We start from the raw sequence: 24,174 nt of genomic DNA, 5'->3' as shown, positions 1-24,174 counted from the left end.
TTTAGATATTCTTCAATCATTGACCTTTTGGGCCACTTTTCCTATTTGGCCTAAACTAGTATTTTTTAAGATGTTATCTTCTTTTGTATCAAGCTGTTGACTTAGTTTTCATGATTTTCCTACATCGCTCTCATTTCTCTTCCCAGTTTTTCCTCAACCTCCCTAACTTGATTTTCAAAAATTTTTTGAGCTCTTTAATAGTCTGTGGTCAATTTATATTTTTCTTGGAGGCTTTGGATACATAAGTTTTGACTTTATTGTCGTCTGAGTGTGTATTTTTATCCTCCACTGGACAAAAGTAATTGTCTATGATCAGATTCTTTTTCTTCTGTTGTTTGCTCATTTCCCCCAGTCTATGACTTGATTTTAATCTCTTTTTTATGGTTAGCAAAGGGGACACTGCTTCCAGGGTGGAGTATACACTTTTCCAAACTTTTGAGAATTTTCATAGCTATTTTCAGGGACACTTCCCACAGGGACCTCAATTCCTTTAAGATCTTAATGAGAGGGGGCAGCTAGGTGGCATAGTGGATAAAGCACCGGCCTTGGAGTCAGTAGTACCTGGGTTCAAATCCAGTCTCAGACACTTAATAATTACCTAGCTGTGTGGCCTTGGGCAAGCCACTTAACCCCATTTGCCTTGCAAAAACCTAAAAAAAAAAATATCTTATGAGAGGCTCCCCTAACCTGTACTCTGGTCTATGGATAACCACAAACACTCCCCTTTGCCCTAGAGCTGTGAGGAGGATCCCTCCTCCACTCTGGCATATGGGATCCCAGACTATGACCTGGATCTGAGTATGGGCATAGAGACCTCTGCAGTCTCCCCTGATCAAGGTTCAACTTTCCTCCTTTACACAGGTAAGCTCTGCTCTCTGCAGTTGTTCCAGATCTCAGTCTTGTGTTAAAGATACAAGGAATAAAAGGATATATTATTACTTCCCAATTACATGTAAAATTTTGATTTACTTTTTCAAAAACTTTGATTTCCAAATTCTCTCCTTCCTTCCTCACTTCCTTGAGAAGTCATTATTTGTTGTTGATCATACTTGTGAAGTCCTGCAAAACATGTTTCCATATTAGCCACAATACCAAATAATACACAGATGGGAAAGTTCTTCACTTTGGATCCACAGGCCCCAAGCTGGGGTCTATGGATGGTGTTTGTGAACTTGAAAGGGGAAAAATATCTTCACTTAACTTTACAAACCAATACTTTCTGTCTTGACTTTTCAGAATATGACCCCCAGAGAGAGATTCAGAATGATCCTAATGAATGGGGACAGACTAATGGTCTTTCATTTTTATAATGAAATGAAATGGAAATTGTTCAGGAACAAAGAAATTTTGCTCCACAAAGCTCTCAAAACTTCCTTCAATTAAATTAAAGCATATTTCTCAATGTGCATAAAAAAACAAACACTCTAAGAAGGGATCAAGAGGCTTAAGCAGACCACAAAAGGGATTTATGAGTCAAAAAAAATTACAGCTTCCTTATCTAAACAGAAGGGTTTAGACAGTAAGAGGGAAATTTCAATTTCTTTAATTATTTATACGGTTATTTAACAACTTTTATCATTAACCATGGTTTTCTTTCTTGTTTTTCTTTTTTTATGAATCATGTTTTTTTCCTGTTCTATGTGGAACAGACATTTTGAATATTCCCTCCCAAACTTCTCAAAAATATAAAACAGATTGGGGGCTAATTAACCTTGTGAAACCAGATTTGGAAAGTTCTATTTTACTGAATTAAAGTGTCTCCCATGGTGCCAAACTGATAGGTATTCTGCCCTTCAGTGGGAAGTGAATTGAGAGATGGAACCATTGACAAGAGGCTGGGTTGATTTCTCACTCTTTGCAGATGATATGATTGTATACCTAGAGAATCCTAGAAAATCAATTAAAAAACTATTTGAAAGAACAACTTTAGAAAAGTTGCAGGATATAAAATAAATCCACATAAAAATGAGCATATCTATATATTACCAACAAAGTATGGTAGCAAGGGATAGAAAGAGAAATTCCATTTAAGGTAGCTGTAGAAAACATAAAATACTTGGGAGTCTACCTGCCAAGACAAACTCAGAAACTGTGTGAAAACAATTACAAAACACTTTTCACACAAATAAAACCAGATATAAAAATATCAATTGTTCATGGGTAGGAAGAGCTAACATAATAAAAATTACAATTTCACCTAAATTAAATAATTTATTCAGTGCAATACTAATCAACCTAACAAAAATATCTTCTAGAGCTAGAAAACATAGTAACAAAATTCATCTGGAGAAACAAAAGGTCAAGAATATCAAGAGAGTTAATGAAAAATAAATGTAAAGAAAGGTGACCTAGTCCATTCCAGATCATCATAAGTCATAAAAGAAGTAGTCAGCAAAACTGTTTGGTACTGGCTAAGGAATAGAGTGGTAGGTAGGTCAGTGGATTAAGTACAACAGAAGTACAAAAGAAACAGTAGTAAATGACTATAGTAACCCACTTTTTGATAAACCTATTTTTTTTTGCAAGGCAAATGGGGTTAAGTGGCTTGTCTAAGGCCACACAGCTAGGTAATTATTAAGCATCTGAGACCGGATTTGACCCCAGGTACTCCTGAGTCCAGGGATGCTGCTTTATCCACTACGCCACCTAGCTGCCCCGATAAACCCACTTTTGATAGCTTCTGGGCTAAGAACTCACAATTTGGCAAAAACTGCTGGGAAAGCTGGAAAATAATATGGCAGAAACCAGGCATAGTCAACATCTCACACCCTATATCACGATAAGGTCAAAATGAGATAATACATATATTAGGCAATCTGTTATCCATGAAAGCTTTTGTTCAATGCTCCCTAACATTCAAGTCATAGTAGGTTCTCCAAAGCTAAGCCAGCAGGGTAACAGTTTGGGCAGTTTCTATTAAGTTACTAAGGACTTGGTTAATACACACTGAGTGTATGAAGATTAGCCTAGAAAAGATTAGAGATAGATGAAGTGGAGGAAGGCAAAGGCCAAGGCCACAAGTCCAAGTTGTTTTCTGCAAAGCATCCAGTGGTCAAACCATTTTGGAAAACAGCTATATTAGGTATCCTGGTATAACTGCAAAATGACAGCAATGATCCCAGGAAGGTAAACCAGGGCAAGAAGATTGATAGCCAATCCTGGGAAGATACAATTTGGAATAGAAATGGCCAAGTCAAAGGTCTGATCTTTTTGTTCAAAAACATATATAAAGCAGTGGAGAGGAATAGTAGGAATTTCCACATTGGAAAGAGCTTCAAGGGGTACTTTTCAATCTCTTTGACTGCCATGAGTGATCCCTAATCCATTGTAATAAGACCAAGGGTACAGCCAATGTCCATCACCCTCTGCTTGGATTCCTTGTCATCTCCACAGACAAATTCTTGCCTGCTCTCATCCAGGGTGGCCAATTGGAGAGCCCAGGCTGAGACTGTGTTAAAACGCTTTCACAATTTTGACTCCTGGCACCAGTTGAGCAAGACACGCTTCATTGAACTCAGGATATTGATTAAGTTTAAGGTTATTGCTGACATCCACCAATATTTTTCCTTGGAGTTTCTCAGCTAGCTTTGTCAGAAAAGTATAATGTTCTCTGTGGATTGCTATGATTACAAGATCTGGAAGTTTCTGTAGGAAATTTCTGCATAGCTCATGACTTCAATTCCTTTGGGGGTGCAGACCAGACAGCTCTGAGTTTCAGCTTCCAAAGACCACAGAGTAGCCACATTGCAACATCTTATTGCCTAGTGATCTTCCAAAGTCTCCCATTCCAAACACAGTCACCATCACTGGCTTGAAGGAAGATTTCATCTTCATGAAAAGAGAAGTCTCATTTAAAGGTTTTCTCCAAAACTTCCAGCACTGACTTGTGACTTGGTTACTTTGTTACTTTGTTTCTTTGCTGCAGCTTGCTGGGGCCACCCTGTGGGGGGGGGGGCGGTTCTGGAGCAACTACTTTACTAGTACTTTTTTTTTTTGCAAGGCAATGGGGTTAAGTGGCTTGCCCAAGGTCACACAGCTATGTAATTATTAAGTGACTGAGACTGCATTTGAACTCAGGTTCTCCTGACTCCGGGGCCGGTGCTCTATCCACTGGGCCACCTAGCTGCCCCTTTACTAGTACTTTTAAAGACGCCTCTAGTCTCAATCACTAGAAGAACAGACTGGTTTTCAAAGAGGTCAAGATATTAGAGAACAAATTGCTAATATTTGTAGGATTATGGAGAAAGCAATGGAATTCTAGGAAAAACATTGACTTTTGTTTCACTGACTAGAGCAAAGTCTTGGAAATGTGAATCACAATAAAATGTGGCAAGTCCTCAAAGAGAATGCAGTATTAGATCATATTATCTTCTAAGGAACCTGTATGCAAATCTAATAAGCAACAACTAGAACTGAAAAGGGAACGATTAATTGATTTACAATTGAGAAAGGAGGAATAGCTAAGTGGCTCAGTGGATAGAGCACTCGTCCTGGAGTCAAGAGAGCCTGAGCTCAAATCCGATGTCAGACACTTATGATTACTTATAATAATTAAGTAGCTGTGTAACCTTGGGCAAGTCACTTAAACCCACTGCCTTGCTAAAGAAAGTTGAGAAAGGAGTTTGACAAGGCTGTATATGCAGAGTACATCATGAGAAATGTCAGGGTGGACAAATCGAAAGACTAAAGTAAAGCTATCATTTGAAATATCAACAATTTCATATATTCAGACAAACCACTTTAAAGGAGAAAGTGAAGAAAAAATTAGGAAACCTTTTGTTGAGATTGAAAGGACAGAGCATAAAAGGAGATATAAAGCTAGGCATTCAAAAAGAAAAACCCAAGATCCAGGGCAACTGGTCCCATTACTTCCTGGAAAATACAAGAAGAAGAAATGGAAACTGTAAGATTTTTATATTCTCAGGCTCAAAGATCATGGCAGATAATGAATGCAGTAATGAAGCTAAAAGATTCATCTGAAAAAGCAGAGAATCACCTTGCTAGCAAAACTCCATGTAGTCAAAAGCTAGGGTTTTTCTAGTAGTAATATAGTTTTGTGAGAGGTGAATTATAAGGAGATGTGAGCACCATAGAATCAACACTTTACAACTGTGGTGCTGGAGGAGACTTTTGAGAATCCTTTGGACAACAAGAAGATCAAATCAGTCAATATTTAAAGAAATTACTTCAGACTATTCACTGAAGGCCAAATATCAAAGAAGAAGCTTAAATACTTTGACTACATAATGGAAACACTGGAAAAAACTTTAATATTGGGAAACATTGATGGCAAAAGGAAAAGAGGATGGCAGTGGATGATAAATAGATACTGACATGGTAGCAATGAACATGAACTTGGACAGATTTCAAGAGATATTGGATGATAAAAGGGCATGACATACTATGGTCAAAAGATTCACAAAATGTTGGATGTGATTGAATAATTGAACAGCAACTGTTGTCCTTCTTGAAGAGAACCGAAATTACATCATATGTTGGAGTCAGGGTAGATAAATTATATTTGATTAACTGATCAGAACAATCTGAACTTAGAGGACTCTACCACAGGTTGGGTAAAAATAGTTTACATAAACATTTAGAGTGGAGATGTCTCTGAATTTGCACATCTCACATTTCTTTTGGACTATTGTGATTCTGCTTTGGTCACAGACCACAGCAACTTCTTTGATGTGACCATGTCATACTGGGTGGTCCTTTGAAGAATTTCTCATGTCATAGAATCTATTACAAACTTCTTGAGACCTCTTCTACCTGCTTGCCTTTTATGGCTTCCCTGTAAAATAATCTTTTAGGCAAATGTACATTTAGCATTAGAACAATGTGGCCAACTCATTGAAATTTCATTCTCTGCAGTAGAGTTTGGATGCTTGGCAGTTCAGCTTCAGAATTGACCTCAATATCTTAAACCTTATCTTGCCGGAAGATCTTTTTCAGAATCTTCCTCAAACAAATTAGAAGGAAATTATTCAGTATTCTGGCATGGTGCTGGTATACTGGTTTCACAGACATACAACAATGATGTCTGCACAACAACTCTTTAGCCTTTCACTTTGGTAGGCAGTCTAATCTCTCTTTTCTCCTACATTTTCCTTTGGAGGCTCTCAAATACTGAACAATGCTGCATGAATCTCATCATCTGTGTGCATATGCCTGAAAAGTATGTTGCCAAGATTATCACAGCATTCATTATTTTTTCATTTCCTTATAACTGATGATTTTATATATGCATGGTGTTGTGCTAACTGGTGGAAAACTTGTGTTTTTTTATTATAACTTCCAAAATTATCACAAACTGCAGAGTGTTGTTCCATACTGTGTTGAATCTTGGTCTCAGTGGCTGCATTGTGTGCACAAAATCATCTGTAAACATAAAAAAGCATGGACTAAGTCTTCTTCCTCACTAGTCTTGGCTTTTAGACTTTTCAAGTTAAATAATTTGCTATCAGTACAATAGATCAGTCCTTGACCTTGATGCCATTTTCATCTGTACTGAAGCCAATTGGCAATGTTGTGGAAAACATGACACTAAAAGTATGTAAGCAAGTACAGCCCAAATTCACTTCATTATGACTAGGAAAGTGTGAGAGCATCTTCCATTATTCAGAATCCAGCCATCATGGAACTGAAATAAAATAGTGATCAACTTCTCTGGCACCTAAATTTTGTCATAATTTCCCCACAAACTCTCATGACTGACAATATTAAAGTCTTTGGTTAGATCAATGAATATTGTCTTTAGACTTCTGTTCTGCTGGAGTTGTGTCCTGCAGATGTCTGACAGTAAACATCTCTTTAAATCTCAGTGGGAATAAAATCAACACTCATCACATTGCCACATGAGAAATACGTAAGGAAACTTTCAAAAGCTCTGTTGGAAGTTTGGGTAAAGCAGAATTGACTTCAACTTGAGGCGTACATATAGTCAATCACTTCAGCACTTATCCATGATAGAAGATTTAGAACACTATGGAAGTGTTTAGTTCATCTCTTCAGGATCATGTACTATCTATATGATTCCATCATTACCAAATTGAGATGCACCATACTCTTTAGTCTATAAAGAGACTTCAGGATATCATCAAACCTCTTTGGATTGTTACTATCAGCATGGAACTTCATTTCATCTGCTTTCTTACTGAGCCAAGAATCCTGCATGTCTCTAAGCTTTGCTTGCACTTTTCTTTTGATAGATTTAAACTTTGCTTTCTTAGAGACAGATGAATGATCTTGCTGGTAAACCCTGTGGAGTTCTCATTTTACATTTAGCAGTTTCTCAATTTCCCCATCATTTTCAGAAACATTCCAATCTTGATGTTGTAAGTGTTCTGGTCCAGAGTAAAAAGACTGCGCTGTACACCAGATCTATGAAAGTTCCCCACTCTTTTTCTATTCTACTATTTCCAACCATGTGTTGACATAGCTTTTCCTCCAAGTTAACAACAAAGGATTCCTTGTCAGAGATGTGTTAAAATGTCTTGTGAGCTAGTAGTCATCTTGTCTTGGGACTGCTACTTTGTTGAATGTGAATTTGGAGAGCAGAAAGCCTAGCATTTTGCACTTTCTCACTCTCAAATCCTATCTGTCCCTTCTCCATATGATGACAATTATTAAATGTCATTGTTTTTAGGGGGTGTGCATCCATTAAGTTTTATTGCATTTAGATTAGTGAAAGACAGAGTTGATGACATGCAGATCAGGAGATTTACCAGTCTACATTAGTAAGATAGTATTGCTCTAGCTGTTTCCAAGCCCATTCCTCCCAAAGACTCCCTGTCGTATCTGATAGTCTTTGCCTACTCTGGCATTAAAATCACTCAGAATTAGAAACTTATCCTCTTGCAACAAATTGATGATCATGGTCTCCAGTGACACATCAGGTTTCCTCATAGTGGGAGCATATGATGATGGTGGCATGGCACTTTCCTGCAGCTGACAATTGCCTTGTCAAGAAGCCTGTCATTCACTTTTTTTTTTTTAGGTTTTTGCAAGGCAAAGGGGGTTAAGTGGTTTGCCCAAGGCCACACAGCTAGGTAATTATTAAGTGTCTGAGACTGGATTTGAACCCAGGTACTCCTGACTCCAAGGCCAGTGCTTTATCCACTACGCCACCTAGCCACCCCTATTCACTTCTTTTGGAAAGAATACAAACTTGTTTATTACATTAATTTTAATTGCAAAACCTACACCAACTTCATAAAGTTTCCTTTCAATGCAGCCAGTCCAGCAAAGCTTGTATCCAGTTCAGACTGGACAAAGTTGAGCTTCATTTGCCAGTCTCATTTCACTTAAGCTGCTATATGGATGTGATATTTTCTGAGTTCTCTTATGATAAGAAATGTTCATCTTTCAGGTTCATTGAATTTTGTATTGTCCATAAATGTGAACACATTACAGGAGCTGATGGTGAGTGGACTTATCTTTGCAAAAGTTTTTTACTTTTTGTGTGTTTCAACAATAGGGTAGAGTCCTCTCTGACACAGTAATCAGATCAAATTTGGATAAAGCAAGCAATTTTTTCCCCAACTGATATTTTATTTTATGTTTCCAATTATATATTATGAAAGTTTTTCAACTTTCATCCACATGCATATGCATATTTGTAAGTTACATAATTTTCTTTCACCCTCCCTTCCCATTCCTCTCCTCTCGGGCAAACAGTCTGGTGAATTTTGCACATTTACATTTGTGTTTAACATGTATACATATCAGTCATCTTCTTTATAGGGAATAAGGATTAAGGGAAAAGAAAGAAAACCATGAGATGGGGAAAGAAACCCATAAGAGAAAATTTTTAAAAAGTGAATGTGGTGTTCATTCAGATTCTGAAGGGTTTTTTATTTATTTTGTTTTTCTTCCTCTGGTTGGGGAGAGCATTGTCCATAGCCAGTCTCCTAGGGTTGTCCTAGCTCACTGAACTGCATCCATCAAAGTTGATCAACTCACAATGTTGTTAATGAGCACACAATTTTTGAGTGCTTTTTTAACCCTATAATTCATACCTTGAGACCAGCAGTGCTGATTCCCACAATTTCTTCAGGCAGATGCCAGATAAGATAATCCTCTGACCTGGACTGCCTGTGTATAGGTTTGTAACTACAGTTCTCCATGAATCCACAAGTACTGCTTCATTATTTGCCTATCACTAGAGGACTTTGAGCTAAGTAAAAGTGAGAAAAATGGTATGAATAATGTCTTTTGATGTGTATATAAATAGGGTTTAAGTGAGACAAAGGCACTTGAATCACCAGCTTTAATCTTACTCTCAGATGTATCAGAGTCCAGTAGCAAGACAAAGTTCAAGATGTATGGTGATGGTTCAGGATGCAGTGGATGATCTTAGCATCTTTGATGTATAACCAAGGTCCAAGAACTCCACTGTGCCTGCCTTAGGCACCTTCCTGGCCATAGGAAAAAATTGTCCTCCTCTCCCCATTCTACTGGGGAAAATATTCAAATACTTCAATTAGACAACTAAACAAAAGATTTGATGGTTCCTCTCAACTTGCTTTAGCCCATTTCCTGAAATAGTTTACCAGAGTGTGGTCACTGTGCATCCTACAGCTTCTTGGAGCTATAGCTGAAAGCTGGGTGAATCAAATGGACACCAAAGGCAGCCTAGAAAGGGGCTCTGCAGCCCTCCTACCAGGGACACTGGTCTTCCCTGAAGACTCCTTATATCCAAAGCTGCAGTCTCCATTTGCTTCAGCTTCTGTTGACTTTGTTCTCCCAAATTTAGGTATCCTCTAGATTTAGTCAATTAACAATTAGATAACTGTTGATCTGAACTGTAATTCTCATTAATTTTATTAATGAATTTTATTTTAATTAATGTTAAAGGAATCTTTACTTCAAAGATATAACAAGTACAAATATTCTAATACCCTTTTCCTAACTATGGAGAGGGAGAGGGAACATAATTCCACTTGATATCACTTTAGTCTCTGGAAGGGTAAAGGAATCAAGTTCAAAGCTGAACTGAGTTTCCTGCCGCCGCGCTCTCCATCCGGGTCTCCGGGCTTCCGGCCTCGCTCTCGCGCGAGCCTCGGAGTGACAGCCAACTTCCGGTGCGGACCTCCCTGGAAGCCGGGCCCGCGGTTTGAAGTCCTTGTTCTAGGAGCTGTTTATCACCAAAATGAGACTTGTAATTCTTGATAATTATGACTTGGTTAGTGAATGGGCAGCCAAATACATCTGTAATCGAATTATCCAGTTCAAACCGGGACAGGACAGATATTTTACCCTGGGCTTGCCAACAGGAAGTACACCACTGGGATGCTATAAAAAATTAATAGAATATCACAAGAATGGAGACCTGTCCTTCAAATATGTCAAGACCTTTACTATGGATGAATATGTAGGACTTCCCAGAAATCATCCTGAGAGCTCCCATTCATATATGTGGAATAACTTCTTTAAGCATATTGACATAGATCCTAATAATGCTCACATCCTTGATGGAAATGCTTCAGACCTACAGGCAGAATGTGATGCATTTGAAAAGAAAATAGAAGAGGCTGGAGGAATTGATCTTTTTGTTGGAGGCATTGGTCCAGATGGTCACATCGCTTTCAATGAACCAGGATCCAGTTTAGTCTCAAGGACACGATTAAAAACTCTAGCAACGGATACCATTTTGGCAAATGCTAAATATTTTGATGGAGATTTATCGAAAGTGCCAACTAAGGCTTTAACAGTTGGTGTGGGAACAGTGATGGATGCTAGAGAAGTAATGATTCTCATAACAGGTGCACATAAAGCATTTGTGCTATACAAGGCAATAGAAGAAGGAGTCAGTCATATGTGGACTGTTTCAGCTTTCCAGCAGCATCCTAGAACTATTTTTGTATGTGATGAAGATGCTACCTTAGAATTAAGAGTGAAAACTGTGAAATACTTTAAAGGTTTAATGCATGTGTACAATAAACTTGTGGACCCACTGTTCAGTATGAAAGAAGAAAACTGAAGGATTGAGACGAAATTCTCCTTGAATGAACAGAACAACATTTTTATAGGTAGTGAACAAAATTTCCTGCTATGCAATGTGCTAAATAAAACAGAATTTGGAGGATTGTAATTTAAAGCTCCAGTATCTATACAGTGTTACATTCCATGTGATTGAACTTAAGTTCATTTTCCCAATATTTAAAGCTTTGAAGGGAACTTTCACAGCTATTCATGAAAAAATGTAGACAATGCAAATCAGAAAAAAACTTCCTAATTTAGAATAAAAAACAAGGATTTTGTAAACCATTTATCCTTCATTCTTTAACTATTGAAATTTATAATTTTTTTCAGTACTTTGCTGACCTGTCAGTTGTTAAAAGTATGAAAAATAGTTGCACAATCCTTACTTTGGGGAAAGCTGTGTTTACATTTTTTATGTATTTCACACACGCTTTTGCACGTGGTTGCCTTAAAAGCATCTTACTTACAGTAGCATTTGGGCATTTCAAGTCCTGTTACATTATGCTGGTAAAAGAAACTAATTTGATATGAGAAGACAGTGCCTATACAGCTTACTTCCTTTAGAAAAGTGTCTTTTTATGTGCATGTTTTTATGCAGCTTTTGCCACAGCACTTTTAAGAGTGTGCTTTTTCATTTACTTACTCAGGTTCATGCTTTTAGTTAAGTACATACCTTGGCAGTTAAGATCTTTATACTCAAGAAACACATTTTTTTAAGTTTGTTAAATTGCATCAGTGATTAGTTTAATTCATAATAAATCAATATAGCTAAAAGGATTGATAGGCATGCATAAAATGAATTACCTATAATCTATTTTGCATTACAATAGCAACCTACATCATTTATTACTATGTGAGCTTGAATATTAGGATTATTTTCTAACTTTAAGCTTGTAATGTATAACTCTTTAAAAATTTTACTTCCGGAAGATGATTGAAAAATAAAAATGCTCTAGATACATTCCAGTTATTAAACTATATTAAAAAAAAAAGCTGAACTCAGGTCCTATGCAGCCTAGTCCCATCATATTTCAAGTTCAAATCCCTGGCCACTTTGACTTCTCAAGATTTCCATTCTATCCAGGCTTATAGTTATATTTGGTCTGGAATTCAACCTACAAGGATACCATGACTCTAATCTGGATCTGTTGTCTCTACTGTCTGCATCTAGTACTGATAAAAGCAAATGAAATAGACCCAATTGCGACTCCGTTTTTTAGGGCTAAAGGACTCAAAAGAGAGAAGGGGGAATGTGGGGAACTCCACTCAGTTCATAGTGATGAATGAAAGGTACCTCTAGCCCCCAGAAAAAGGAAGATTATCAAAGTCTGGTGTTTGTTCTGGCAATTTGTTCTGACTACATAACTGACAGAAACAACTGCTCACACCCAAATGCTAAGAAAACACGGAATGTCTTCTCCTAGAAGTAAGTCCTTGACATCTCCTACACTGATGCCTCACTTTAGGTGATCTGGGAATGGGTCATATTCCTGTTACACAAGTATTTTTCAAAGCCTGGGTCATTAATTGTTATTCACCACTCTTGTCCTTTCCTTTGCCTTTCCTAACAAAGAATAATTGCCCTATTCTCAAATAAAGAAATCAAAGCTATCTATAGTCAGATGAAAAATTGTTATAAATCATTATTGTTTAGAGAAATACAAATTAAAGTATCTCTGAGGTACTACCTCACACATCTCAAGTTGGTCAATATGACCAGAAAGGATAATGATCAATGGTTGGAGATGTGGAAAATCTGGGACACTAATGCATCATTGGTGGAGTTGTGAACTAATACAATGCTTCTGGAGAGCAATTTGGAATTATACACAAAGGGCAATAAAATGTGTATGCCTTTTGATCCAGCAATACCACCATTTTGTCCTTAACCTGAAGAGGTAATGAGAAAGGGTAAAACTCTCACATGTACAAAAAATATTCATAGCAACTATATTTGTAGTGGCAAAGCATTGGAAATTGAGGAGATATTCATCAATTGGGGAATGGCTGAATAAATTGTGGTACATATATGTAATGGAACACTATTATTCTGTAAGAAATCATGAGGGACAAGATTTCAGAAAAACCTGGAAAGACTTGCATGAATTAATGCTGAGTAAGATGAGCAGAACCAGATGAATATTATACACACTAACAACAGCATGGGATGAAGATCAAATGTGATGAACTTGCTCATTCTATCAGTGCAATAATCAGGGAAAATTTTAGGGTATTTTTAATATAGAATATCTTCTGTATCCAGAGAAGGAACTGTGGAATTTAAATGAAGCCCAAACCTTATTATCTTCAATTATTAAAAATTGACTTATGTATTATGTAATTTTGCTATCACTAAAGTTTTCTTTCCTTCTTTTGGATCTGATTCTTCTCTCACAACAAGTTCAATTTTGATCTATACTTATCATAGATGCAAATGTAACACCTTTTGTTGGGGAGAAAGAATGGAGGGAGGGAAAAATAGTAAAATTCAAAACCTTGCAAAAAATGTTTATATGTAATACAACTGTAGGTGATTGGAAAACAAATTAAACATTATTATTACAAAAAATTTAATTTAATTAAAATTTAAAATAGAATAATCTCCCTTTAGTGATCTAGCTCAGAGTGAAATCTCTAAATCCACTTTTATTTATACCCAAATGCCTTAGAAATAATCTCCAGGATTTCAGAAAATTGAGTTGGAGTTGTGAACTGATCCATTTATTTAGAGAGCAATATGGACTTATATCAAAGAACAATAAAACTTTATACCCAGGGCAGCTAGGTGGCATAGTGGATAAAGCACCGGCCCTGGAGTCAGGAGTACCTGGGTTCAAATCCGGTCTCAGACACTTAATAATTACCTAACTGTGTGGCCTTGGGCAAGCCACTTAGCACCATTTGCCTTGCAAAAACTTTAAAAAAACCCCAAAACTTTATACCTTTTGATCCAGCAATACCAATATTTGGTTTATATTCCAAAGAAATCCTAAAACTGGGAAAGGTTTCATATGTTCAAAAATATTTATAGCAGCTCTTTTTGCAGTTGGCAAAGATTTGGAAATTGAGGGGATATCTATCAATTGGGGAATGACTGAACATTTATATAAAAATGTTAATATATATATATGTGTATGTATATATATATATATATATATATATATATATATATATTGTTCTGTAAGAAATCAGAAATGGTAAGACTTTTGAGAAGCATGGAAAGATTTGCATGAACTAATGTGAATGAAGTGAGCAGAACCAAGACCACACTGTACACATTAACAACAATATTGTGAGATCATCAGGTAGGATGGATACCGTTTCTCTCAACAGTTCAGTAATCAAAGACAATCCTGAGAGACCTACTATGGACAATGCCATCACAACAATTGTGGGGGTCTGTGTGCAGAACAAAGCATACCATGTTCACTTTTTAAAAACTTCTGTTGTAGTTTTCTTTTCTTTCTCATGTTTTTTCCCTTAATTCTAATTCTTCTTTCAGAACATGACTAATATGGAACTATGTTAAACACAATTATACATTTGTAACTTTTATGAGATTGCTGCCAATGGGAAGGTGGAGGAAGGGAGGGTGGTAAAAAAAAGTATGGAACTCATAAATTTGCAAATGATTATATGTTGAAAATTACTTTTGCATGTATTTGGAAAAAAATTAAACAAAAGTTCAATTTTAAAAAATGAAATCACCTGTGATTTCAGGCTGGGGTTATGACATAGGGACTGACATGTTTTGCCTTACACCTTAAGTTTCCTTTGGTTAAAAAGATCCCATATCTTTATATCAAGTCTCTTTCATTCTTCAAAATAGAATCTTCAAGAACCACCTTTTACAAGAACTTGCATCCTACAAGGACTGTCTTTCCCAATCTCCCTTTCTCCTTCCCCAACAATGTTCCTTTCTCTTCATATCTACCTTTCATGAAAATTTCGATGGGAATTTCGAGTGAAAAATACTAAAATGAGTTAGAACAGTTTGTTAATACAGTCATGCCCAGCTAGGAGGGTTTAGACAAATAAAAAGAACTTCATGTAGCTCTGTCAACCCTACCATTCTATGAGATGCCATATTGGGTGAAAGCCTATGGAGCTGAGGGATGTATCCTTCAGTGGAAGGCTCAAAGCTACTGTGGTATCAGTTTACATAGAATTTTCAGACAGATGGTCTCTTGATGCAGCTGTCATGGCACTGATGGAGTGATGTCAGGGAAAAACATGAAAAGAGGGACTTCTAAAAACTCACTTGGAAAGCCTGTTCCTGAGAATAGGATGAAAAATGTGGAATTATAAACTTAAGATGTTATAAAGATGAGAAAGATGGAATTCTAATCAAGCTTTATGAGCAGACTTAAATGTCCCAGAGATATGTAACCAGGAGTACACCTAGGAGAGTGGAAAAATAGGCTACTCAGACTGTTCATTGCCTCTTATTTATTTATTTATTTGGGATATAGTTACATTTATGATCCTTGTATTAATTTTCTATATAAGTCTAAATATGTACTTTTGTGTGTGTGTGTGTGTGTGTGTATAAAATACATATATTTATGTATTTATGTATGTATGCTTGTACAAGTGTATGTCCGTGTGTGTTCATCCCCCATTGGAATGTAAACTCTTTGAGGTTAGAGATTATTTTAGGGACTTAATAAATGCTTGTTAATTGACAGATTTAGTGACAAATTTTGTTAAAGCTGTTTTCTACTATCCACAGCATCTCATTTCTACCAAATAAGGAAGCCATTATGAAAAAGAAGAACCTGGTATCCAGGAGAGATATGTCAATTTCTTTAGTTTTCATTTAAACCTGCAATCAGTATTCTGTATCTAACCCATAATGGCTATTAATCATTTTGATTCCCAGAATCATTCATTCCCATCAGTATTTTCTGTTTATTCAAACATTATGTTTTTATTTTATTTTATTTTTTAAGGTTTTTTGCAAGGCAAATGGGGTTAAGTGGCTTCCCCAAGGCCACACAGCTAGGTAATTATCAAGTGTCTGAGACCGGATTTGAACCCAGGTACTCTTGACTCCAGGGCCGGTGCTTTATCCACTGTGCCACCTAGCCACCCTCATTCAAACATTATGTAGAAATGATTTAGGATTAAATGCCATTTTGAATGATTTGCCCCTTTGGTCCTCTCTATTTGCACAGATAATCAAAAAAATAACAAGCTACAGTATTTCACAAGGATGGCTGAATTCCTTTGAAGTGTCTTATCACCTCTTGGACCCAAATATTCAGGCTGTTCCTATTTTAGCTACCCAAGAATCTAGGATGACAGGCTAGAAGGAACTGCCCTTCTTCAGTACTATCCAACATTCTAGACCTTTCCAGTCCTCTACCCTTCAAAATTTACCAAACTCTTCACAAAATAAAGTGAAATAGCCGTTGATTTAGAGGGCTTAGGTCAAATTTCAATTGCCTCATATGGTGTGTCCATGACCTTGAGCAAAACCCTTAACTTCAATTTTAAAATAAGGGGACTGGATTTTTGTTGTTTGCTGCTGTTTAGTCATTTCAGTTCTTGGCAAGTATACTGGAGTGGTTTGCCATTTCCTTCCCAGCTTATTTTACTAATGGGGAAGCTGAGGAAAACAGGATTAAGTGACTTGCTTAGGTTCCTAAAGTTAGTCTGAAGTTAGATTTGAACCCAGTAATCCTGACTCTAGGTCTAGAGCTCTATTGTTTGTGTCACCTAGCTGCCCTTTGGGAAGTAGGGAACACATTAATTGTTATGAAGAAAGTGAGGCTTGTAATGGTGAAAAATCAACAACTACAATCCATTAGCTCCAGAACAAAGTGTAAAATTCAAAACCTTTCTTAGTGTGACCCTAATGAGCTGTTTCTCTCTAAAGAATCATATAATATCATTCTTTAAGAAACCTGAGCTCACAATCTAAGTGTAATCTTTAACTCCTCACTCCTAGGATCCAATCTATTATCAAGACTCTCTGTACCAAGCCATCACCTCCTAAATGTTTTCTCTTTGGATCAGCCACCCAGATCTGGGTTACTGCAATAGCCTAATTAGTCTCCTGGCTTTGAATCTCTACCAACTCTAATGCCTTTTCCACACAACTGCCAAAATGAATTTACAGAATCACAGCATAATCTTGTTATTCCTTTACTCAATAAGCTCCAATGATTTCCTATCACCTCCAGAATCAAATGTAAGAACTCCTGTTTGACATTGAAAGCCCTTTACAATGTGACCCCTCCTTACCACTCCAGAGAGATCTTGGATAACAATTTTCTCTACCAGATGGGCTCAGTGATTTAGGGACACTGGTCTTTTTTCCTAGCTGTTCATCCAACAGGAAACTACATGTCCTGTTTTCCTTGACTTTTCATTGCCTGTCCCCCAAGGCTGAAATGCTCTCCCCTTTCATCAAAGTCTCCTGGCTCCCCTTTATTTCTTTAGGACTCAGCTGAGAGGGGCAGAGCCAAGATGACAGAGTGGAGGTAGGAACTCCTACAAACTTTCCCTCAAATCACTCCAAATACTATTTAAAAAATGACTCTAATCAAATTCTAGAATGGCAGAACTCACAAAAAGACTAAGTGAAGCAATTTTCCAGTCCAAGAAAACTTGGAAGAGCTATGGGAAAGGTCTGTTACACTGGAGTTAGAAAGGATTACCTGAAAGTCATGACCAACAAACAGCTTAAGTGTCATATTTCAAGAAATTTTCCTGGAAAACTGCTCTGATATCCTAGAAATTGAAAGATTTCACCAATCACCGCCTGAAAGAGATTCCAAAGTGAAAACTGCCAGGAATATTACAACCATACAGAATTCCCAAGTCAAGGAGAAAATATTACAAGCAGTAAAAAAAGAAACAACTCAAATATTGTGGCGCTACAGTCAGGATAACACAAGATTTAGCAGCTTATACACTAAGGACTCTTAGGGATTGGAATATGCTATACCAGAAGGCAAAAGAGCTTGGATTACAATCAAGAATCAACTATCAAGAAAAACTGAATATATTCTTTCAGGGGAAAAGATGAACATTCAATGAAATAGGGTACTTACAGACTTTCCTGATGAAATAGCCATAGTTGAACAGAAAGTTTGATTTTTAAGTACAGAACTCAGGTGAAGCATAGAAAGGGTGGATGGAATGGAAAAATTATGAGGGATTTGATGATGTTAAACTGCTGTATTCCTGAATGAGAAGATGATACTGATAACTCATATGAACCTTCTCATTTATTAGGGCTGTTACAAGTAACATATATAGACAAAGCAGGGAGTTGAATTTGGAGGTATAATATATTAAAAAGATGGAGTTAGTGGGCGAGAAAGGAATGTGCTGGGAGATAGGGGAAATGGGGTAAGCTATTTCACATAAAAGAGGCAAGAAAAAGTTTTTGAAATGGAGTAGAAGGGGGAAGGAGAGGAGTAAGTGAGCCTTTACTCTCATCAGAAGTGGCTCAGAAAGGAAATAACATATACACTCAATTGAGTATAGAAATCTATCTTACTCTAGGAAAATAGGAAAGGAAAGGAATGGGAGAAAGAGGACAAGGGTAAGTAATAGAGGAGAGGGAAAATAGTGGGAGAGGTAGTCAGATACAACACACTTTTGAGGAGGGACAGGGAGAATAGAGATTGAAAGGAAAAAGAGATAGAATAAATGGGGATGAAGAATAGGATAGAGGGAAATACAGCTATAAATAGCAACTGTGGGAAAAAATATTGAAGCAATTTCTCTGAAGCATTTGTGATAAAGAATGCTATCACCCCAAATAAAGAGCTGATGGTCTCAGAATAAAGACTGAAACACACTCCCCGCCCCCTATTTTATTTTTCTTTAGGTTTCTCTTTCCTTGGGGGGGGGGAGGGATTATGTTTACCTTTACAGCATGACTATTTTAATAATGTGTTTAATGGCTACACATTTTTAACCTTCACCAAATAAGTGACCTGCTCAATGGGGAGAGTTGGGTGGGAGGAAGGGAGAGAATTTGTACCTCAAGATTTTGGAAGTAAACATTGAGACTTACTTTTGCATGTAGCTGGGTTGAAAAAAATGTAAAAAGGCAAAAGTACCCAGCTGAGATTTCACCTTCTGCAAAGGCCTTTCCCAATTCCTGCTCTCCTAATCCCAGTACCTTTCCTCTGAGATTTCAGGATCCCCATGCCAAGACGACCCTTCACTTTTTACTTTTCTCTTTCTTCACTGTTAGGAGACAGTTTATTTTCCAGAGCTAAAACTGCAAGCTGTGCCCTAAGCTTGGCATAGCAGCCATCCTTTACACTCACACTCTAGATGGATTCTGCCACAATTAACTCCCAGAATTATTTTGCTCCATCACTAGGTGGTCCTTAACTTGGACAAACATCTGCTACGAATATTCAGGGATTAAAGAACCATGTTCAAGTCATGAAGCCCTGCTATGATTCAAAGTTGTCTCAATGATGCTGTTATCTCTCAGAGGGATACAACTTACTGTATAGTAGTCATTGCTCTCTCTCTCTCTCTCTCTCTCTCTCTCTCTATCTATCTATTGTGGGAATTCCTGCCTCCACTCTGCCATCTTGGCTCTGCCCCTCTTAGGTGAGTCCTAAAGAAATAAAGGGGAGCCAGGAGACTGATGAAGGGGGAGAGAGAGAGCTAGATATAGAGATAGAGACAGAGATAGAGATGATAGAGATAGAGAGAGAGATTAGAGATACAGATAGAGATAGAGATGATAGAGATAGATACAGATATAGATATACAGATAGATAGATAGAGAGATAGAGATAAATATTAATATTTGATCTCCCTAAAGCAGGTGTTCTTCTAGAGGATGCCCTGGAACATGTGTCTACTTTCCCTCCTCCAACAGAATAAAGAGAGCTTTTTTGCTTATGATCATGATTAGATCCTTGGTTTAATTCTATTTTATTTCTTGGAATTAGCTGTGGTTGTGATAACTTGTATGAATTCTTAAACTCTAACTTTATGGTCATTTGTTTTCAGATGTGACAGAGATTTGTCCTTGAGGGCAAAGATAATAATTTTTTTAAAAGTTTCTTCATAATTTTGAACTTTGTAGAATTTCTGGCACTTAACAGCCATGCTTATGAATACCAACTGATTGATAGACTATTCTAGCATGATGTATAGTCCACAAGCAGTGTATAGAATGTTCAGGAAGAATAGCATAGTGGTAAAGTTTGCTAAGATTTTTTTTAGGGATGCTCACCCAACTCTCATGTGAGACTCCTAGAAGCTGTTTCGTGCCCAGCAACCAAACTCTTTCCCAAACTTGGCAGAAGGGCTAAACCATGTGAGAAGTAGCAGACAAGTTTCAAATCCATTGGTAAATCAGCACAATGCCTAGCCCAATCATATAAAGACTACTCTCAGCAGAATGAGCAGATCAGATAATTTGTTCCAACAGCCATGAAGGTGCTGAATTCATGGCTGTGGAGCACTTCAAGCTTGCTAAGATATCAGAAATGCCAAGGTTATCTGCTGTAGCCTGGACCACCACAACTTGTCCTGACCTTTGTCTTGCTACTTGACTTCCATGACTCTGGAAGAGAGAGTAAAGTTGATGATTTTGTATAATTGTGCCTCATTTAAATAATACCTTAAAGCAAGTCAATGAACCATTCATTCTCATTATCATGATGTCATTGGTCTTCTTCAAAAAAGGAAGGAAAACAACATTCCCCCAAGGGACTTATTCTTTCCTGAGCCCAATCCCTTGCTCCTGTCATCCTTTGCACCCAGACAATATTTTCCCCATCCTTTATCTATCATCATTCTGCCTATTCTTCAAAGCTTAGCTCACATAAAACTTCTTCCTGAAGCTCATCCCTGGTTAACCTGGCTAGAAATGATTTCTTTTTCTACTAAACTCCCCCTGAATTTTATAAATACCACTTAAATAATCCTAATCCCATACCACCTCTTAAATGTCATTTGTGCTCATGTCTTACACCTCTTGAATGGTTTCATTTTTCAGTTTGCTTAGTTATTGACCAGGAGAGCATACCCAAACTTCCTCAGTCCATCTGGACACATTTCACATTTAATCTGAAGCTTATGGTTGATTAAGACACATTGCACTGACAACTGATTAGTGTGACATCTGTCATGCTAATCTGTCACAAACTGATTTCATAGAAAATATTTATTAGGTAACCAATATGTTATGGGTTGTACTAGGCTCTGATGATATATAAATGCAAAATTATTATCCCATCTCTCAAGGTTTCAATGAGATTCACCATTAGGGTAAATCTGAAATTTTTCCCTGCTATAACCCAGTAGAAAAAATTATTAAATTTGAGATTTGGAAGGAACTCCAGTGGTTACCTAGTTCAGTGCATACAAAATTATCCCCATGAGAACATATCTGACAAGTAGTTTTCTGAGGAGTTGGTTGTCTGCTTAAAGATTTTCAAAGAAGGGAATCAACCACCCTTTTCATTTCTGGACTCCTCTAAATGTTAGGAAGGTTTTCCTGATATCAATTCTAAATTGACTTTTGTACCTTCCAACCACGTCTCTGGTTTGGTCAAACAGAGAATGTTAATTGCTATTTAATGCTTGAAAATAATTGTCATGTCCCCCCTGAATCTTCTTTTCAACACTAAACACTTCCTTTTTCTTCCACAAATTTAAAATTGCTAGATCATTAACTGAACTGAATAATCTCCAGATGAGTGAGAACAAAGGCTAAGTTAAATGGGAATATCAATTCTCTATTCCTGGAAGTTATACCCATGATCATATTAGAATTTTTCACTACCACCTCACAATGATAAGTCCTTTTGAACTGCCAAGATCATTTTCAGAACAAATGTCCTTTTTCTAATTATATACAGTGGTAGTTTCTACCAATCATTTTTTTTGCAAGGCTTTGAGTTTTATAGTTTTTCTCCCTCCTTCCCCCAACAAAAGGCAATCTGATATAGGCTTTACATTTACAACCATGATAAGCATAGATTGAAATTGATCATATTGGGAAAGAAGAATCAAATCCAAAAGGAAGAAAGAAAACATTAGAGATAACAAAATCACATAATACATAAGACAATTTTAAAAATTGAAGATAATAAGCTTGGTTTTCATTTAAACTCCACTGTTCCTTCTCTGGATATGGATGGTATTCTCCATCACAAATCCCTTAAAATTGCCCCGATTATTGTATTGATAGAATGAACAAGTTCTTCAAGGTTGATCATCACTCCAAGTTGATGTTAGTGTGTATAATATTCTTCTAGTTCTGCTCTTCTCACTCAGCATCATTTCATGCAAGATTTACCAGGTTTTTCTGAAATCCTATCCCTCATGATTTCTTATAGAAAGATAGTGTTCCATTACACACACACACACACACACACACACACACACACACACGCACGCATGCACGCACACAAACGCACACATCACAATTTGTTCAATCATTCCCCAATTGATGGATATCCCCTCAATTTCCAGTTCTTTGCCACAACAAAAAGAGATGCTATGAACATTTTTGTACATGTGAGATTTTTAGTCTTTTTTATAGATACAGACCTAGAAGTGCTATTACTAGATCAAAGTATATGCACAGTTTTTTGCTCTTTAGGTATAATTCCAAATTGCTCTCTAGAAAGATTGGATCAAGAATAAATGTTCTGGGGCGTCTAGGTGGTGTAGTGGATAAAGCACCGGCCCTGGAGTCAGGAGTACCTGAGTTCAAGTCCGGTCTCAGACACTTAATAATTACCTAGCTGTGTGGCCTTGGGCAATCCACTTAACCCCATTTGCCTTGCAAAAGCCTAAAAAAATGTTCTTTAGACATGAATATGCTTCATGCCCAAATGCAAGACTTCATATTTAATCTTTTTGAATTTCAGTTTGTTAGATTTAATTCTGTGGTCTAGTTCAGGAGTTCTTAATTTAAGGTTAACAACCTGAAGGATCTGTGATATTTTAGAGATCTCATACACTTGAATGAGAAACTATACATACTTACTTTCACTAACCTCTAACTGGCATTTTCATTTCCCATTATGAATTGAAAAAAAATTATCCTAAGAAAAGATCTTTTGTTATTTTCTTGATTGTCAAAGGTATATATGATATGGAAAAGGTCAAGAATTCTTATTCTAATCTGTCAAAATTCCTTTGAAACCTGAATGTCATTTGATGTGGTAGCTATGTTCCACAGTTTTTTGATATCTGTGAATGGCAAGCATACTCTTTATATTTTTATGCAAATAACTAATATATTTGGTTTTAAATAGTTTTTAATTTCTAAAATTTTTCCTGCTTCGCTCCTCTTCCCCCATCCCTTTTGAGAAGGAAAGCTGTTTGATACAGGGTTATAGATTTGCAGTCATGTTATGAAAGAGACAAATAAAAAACGCAAGAAAAATAAAGAAAAAGTATGTTTCAATTTGCATTGAGACTCCATCAACACTTCCTATGGATAGGATGTTTCTTAAGGTCTTCAGAATTGTCTTATATCATTGTATTGCTGTAAAAAACTGTCATTCACAGTATTGCTGTTACTGTATAAAATGTTCTCCTGATTTTGTTCATTTAACTTTGCATCCATTTATCTAAGTCTTTCTAGATTTTACTGAGAGCATGCTGCTCATTATTTCTTATATCACAATTGTATTGTTTCAAAATCATATACAAAAACTTCTTCAGCAACTTCCTAATTGAGGATCATTTCCTCAAATTTCCAATCTTTGCTATCACTAAAAGAACTAAAAATATTTTTGTACACATTTTGATTTTTATTTCTTTAGATATAGATCTACTTCTGGTATTGCTGGAAAAAGATTATGCATGGTTTTATAGCCATTTGGACATGCTTCCAAATTATTTTATATCATGACTGAATTAGCATACACCTTAACCAACAGTACATTAGTGCTTCACTTTACTCCCAATTCCTCCAACTTTTATCATTTTTCTGTCATATTAGCTAACCTGATAGATGTGGGATGGTATCTCAGAACTGTTTAATTTCCATTTCTTTAATCAATAGTGATGTATAGCATTTTTCATATCATTATAGACATCTTTGATGACTTCTTGCAAAAAAAAAACTGCCTGTTCATATTGTTTGACTTTTGTCAATTGAGGAATGGCTCTTATTTATAAAGTTTGATTCAGTCCTCTTTATAATTGATAAATAATATCTTAATCAGAGAAACT

The 24,174-nt window shown here is 36.6% G+C and overlaps 2 pseudogenes; one reads left to right on the top strand and one right to left on the bottom strand.

The window, feature by feature from the left end:
* Window positions 1-2,976: 2,976 nt before the first annotated feature.
* On the bottom strand, window positions 2,977-3,828 carry LOC141494084 (metalloreductase STEAP4 pseudogene; annotated as a pseudogene).
* Window positions 3,829-10,094: 6,266 nt separating this feature from the next.
* Window positions 10,095-11,140, top strand: LOC141492751 (glucosamine-6-phosphate deaminase 2 pseudogene; annotated as a pseudogene).
* The last annotated feature ends 13,034 nt before the right edge of the window (window positions 11,141-24,174 follow it).

Source organism: Macrotis lagotis, chromosome 7, assembly GCF_037893015.1.
Source record: "Macrotis lagotis isolate mMagLag1 chromosome 7, bilby.v1.9.chrom.fasta, whole genome shotgun sequence".
Lineage (NCBI taxonomy): Eukaryota > Metazoa > Chordata > Mammalia > Peramelemorphia > Peramelidae > Macrotis > Macrotis lagotis.
This window is presented reverse-complemented; position numbering and strand designations above follow the sequence as displayed.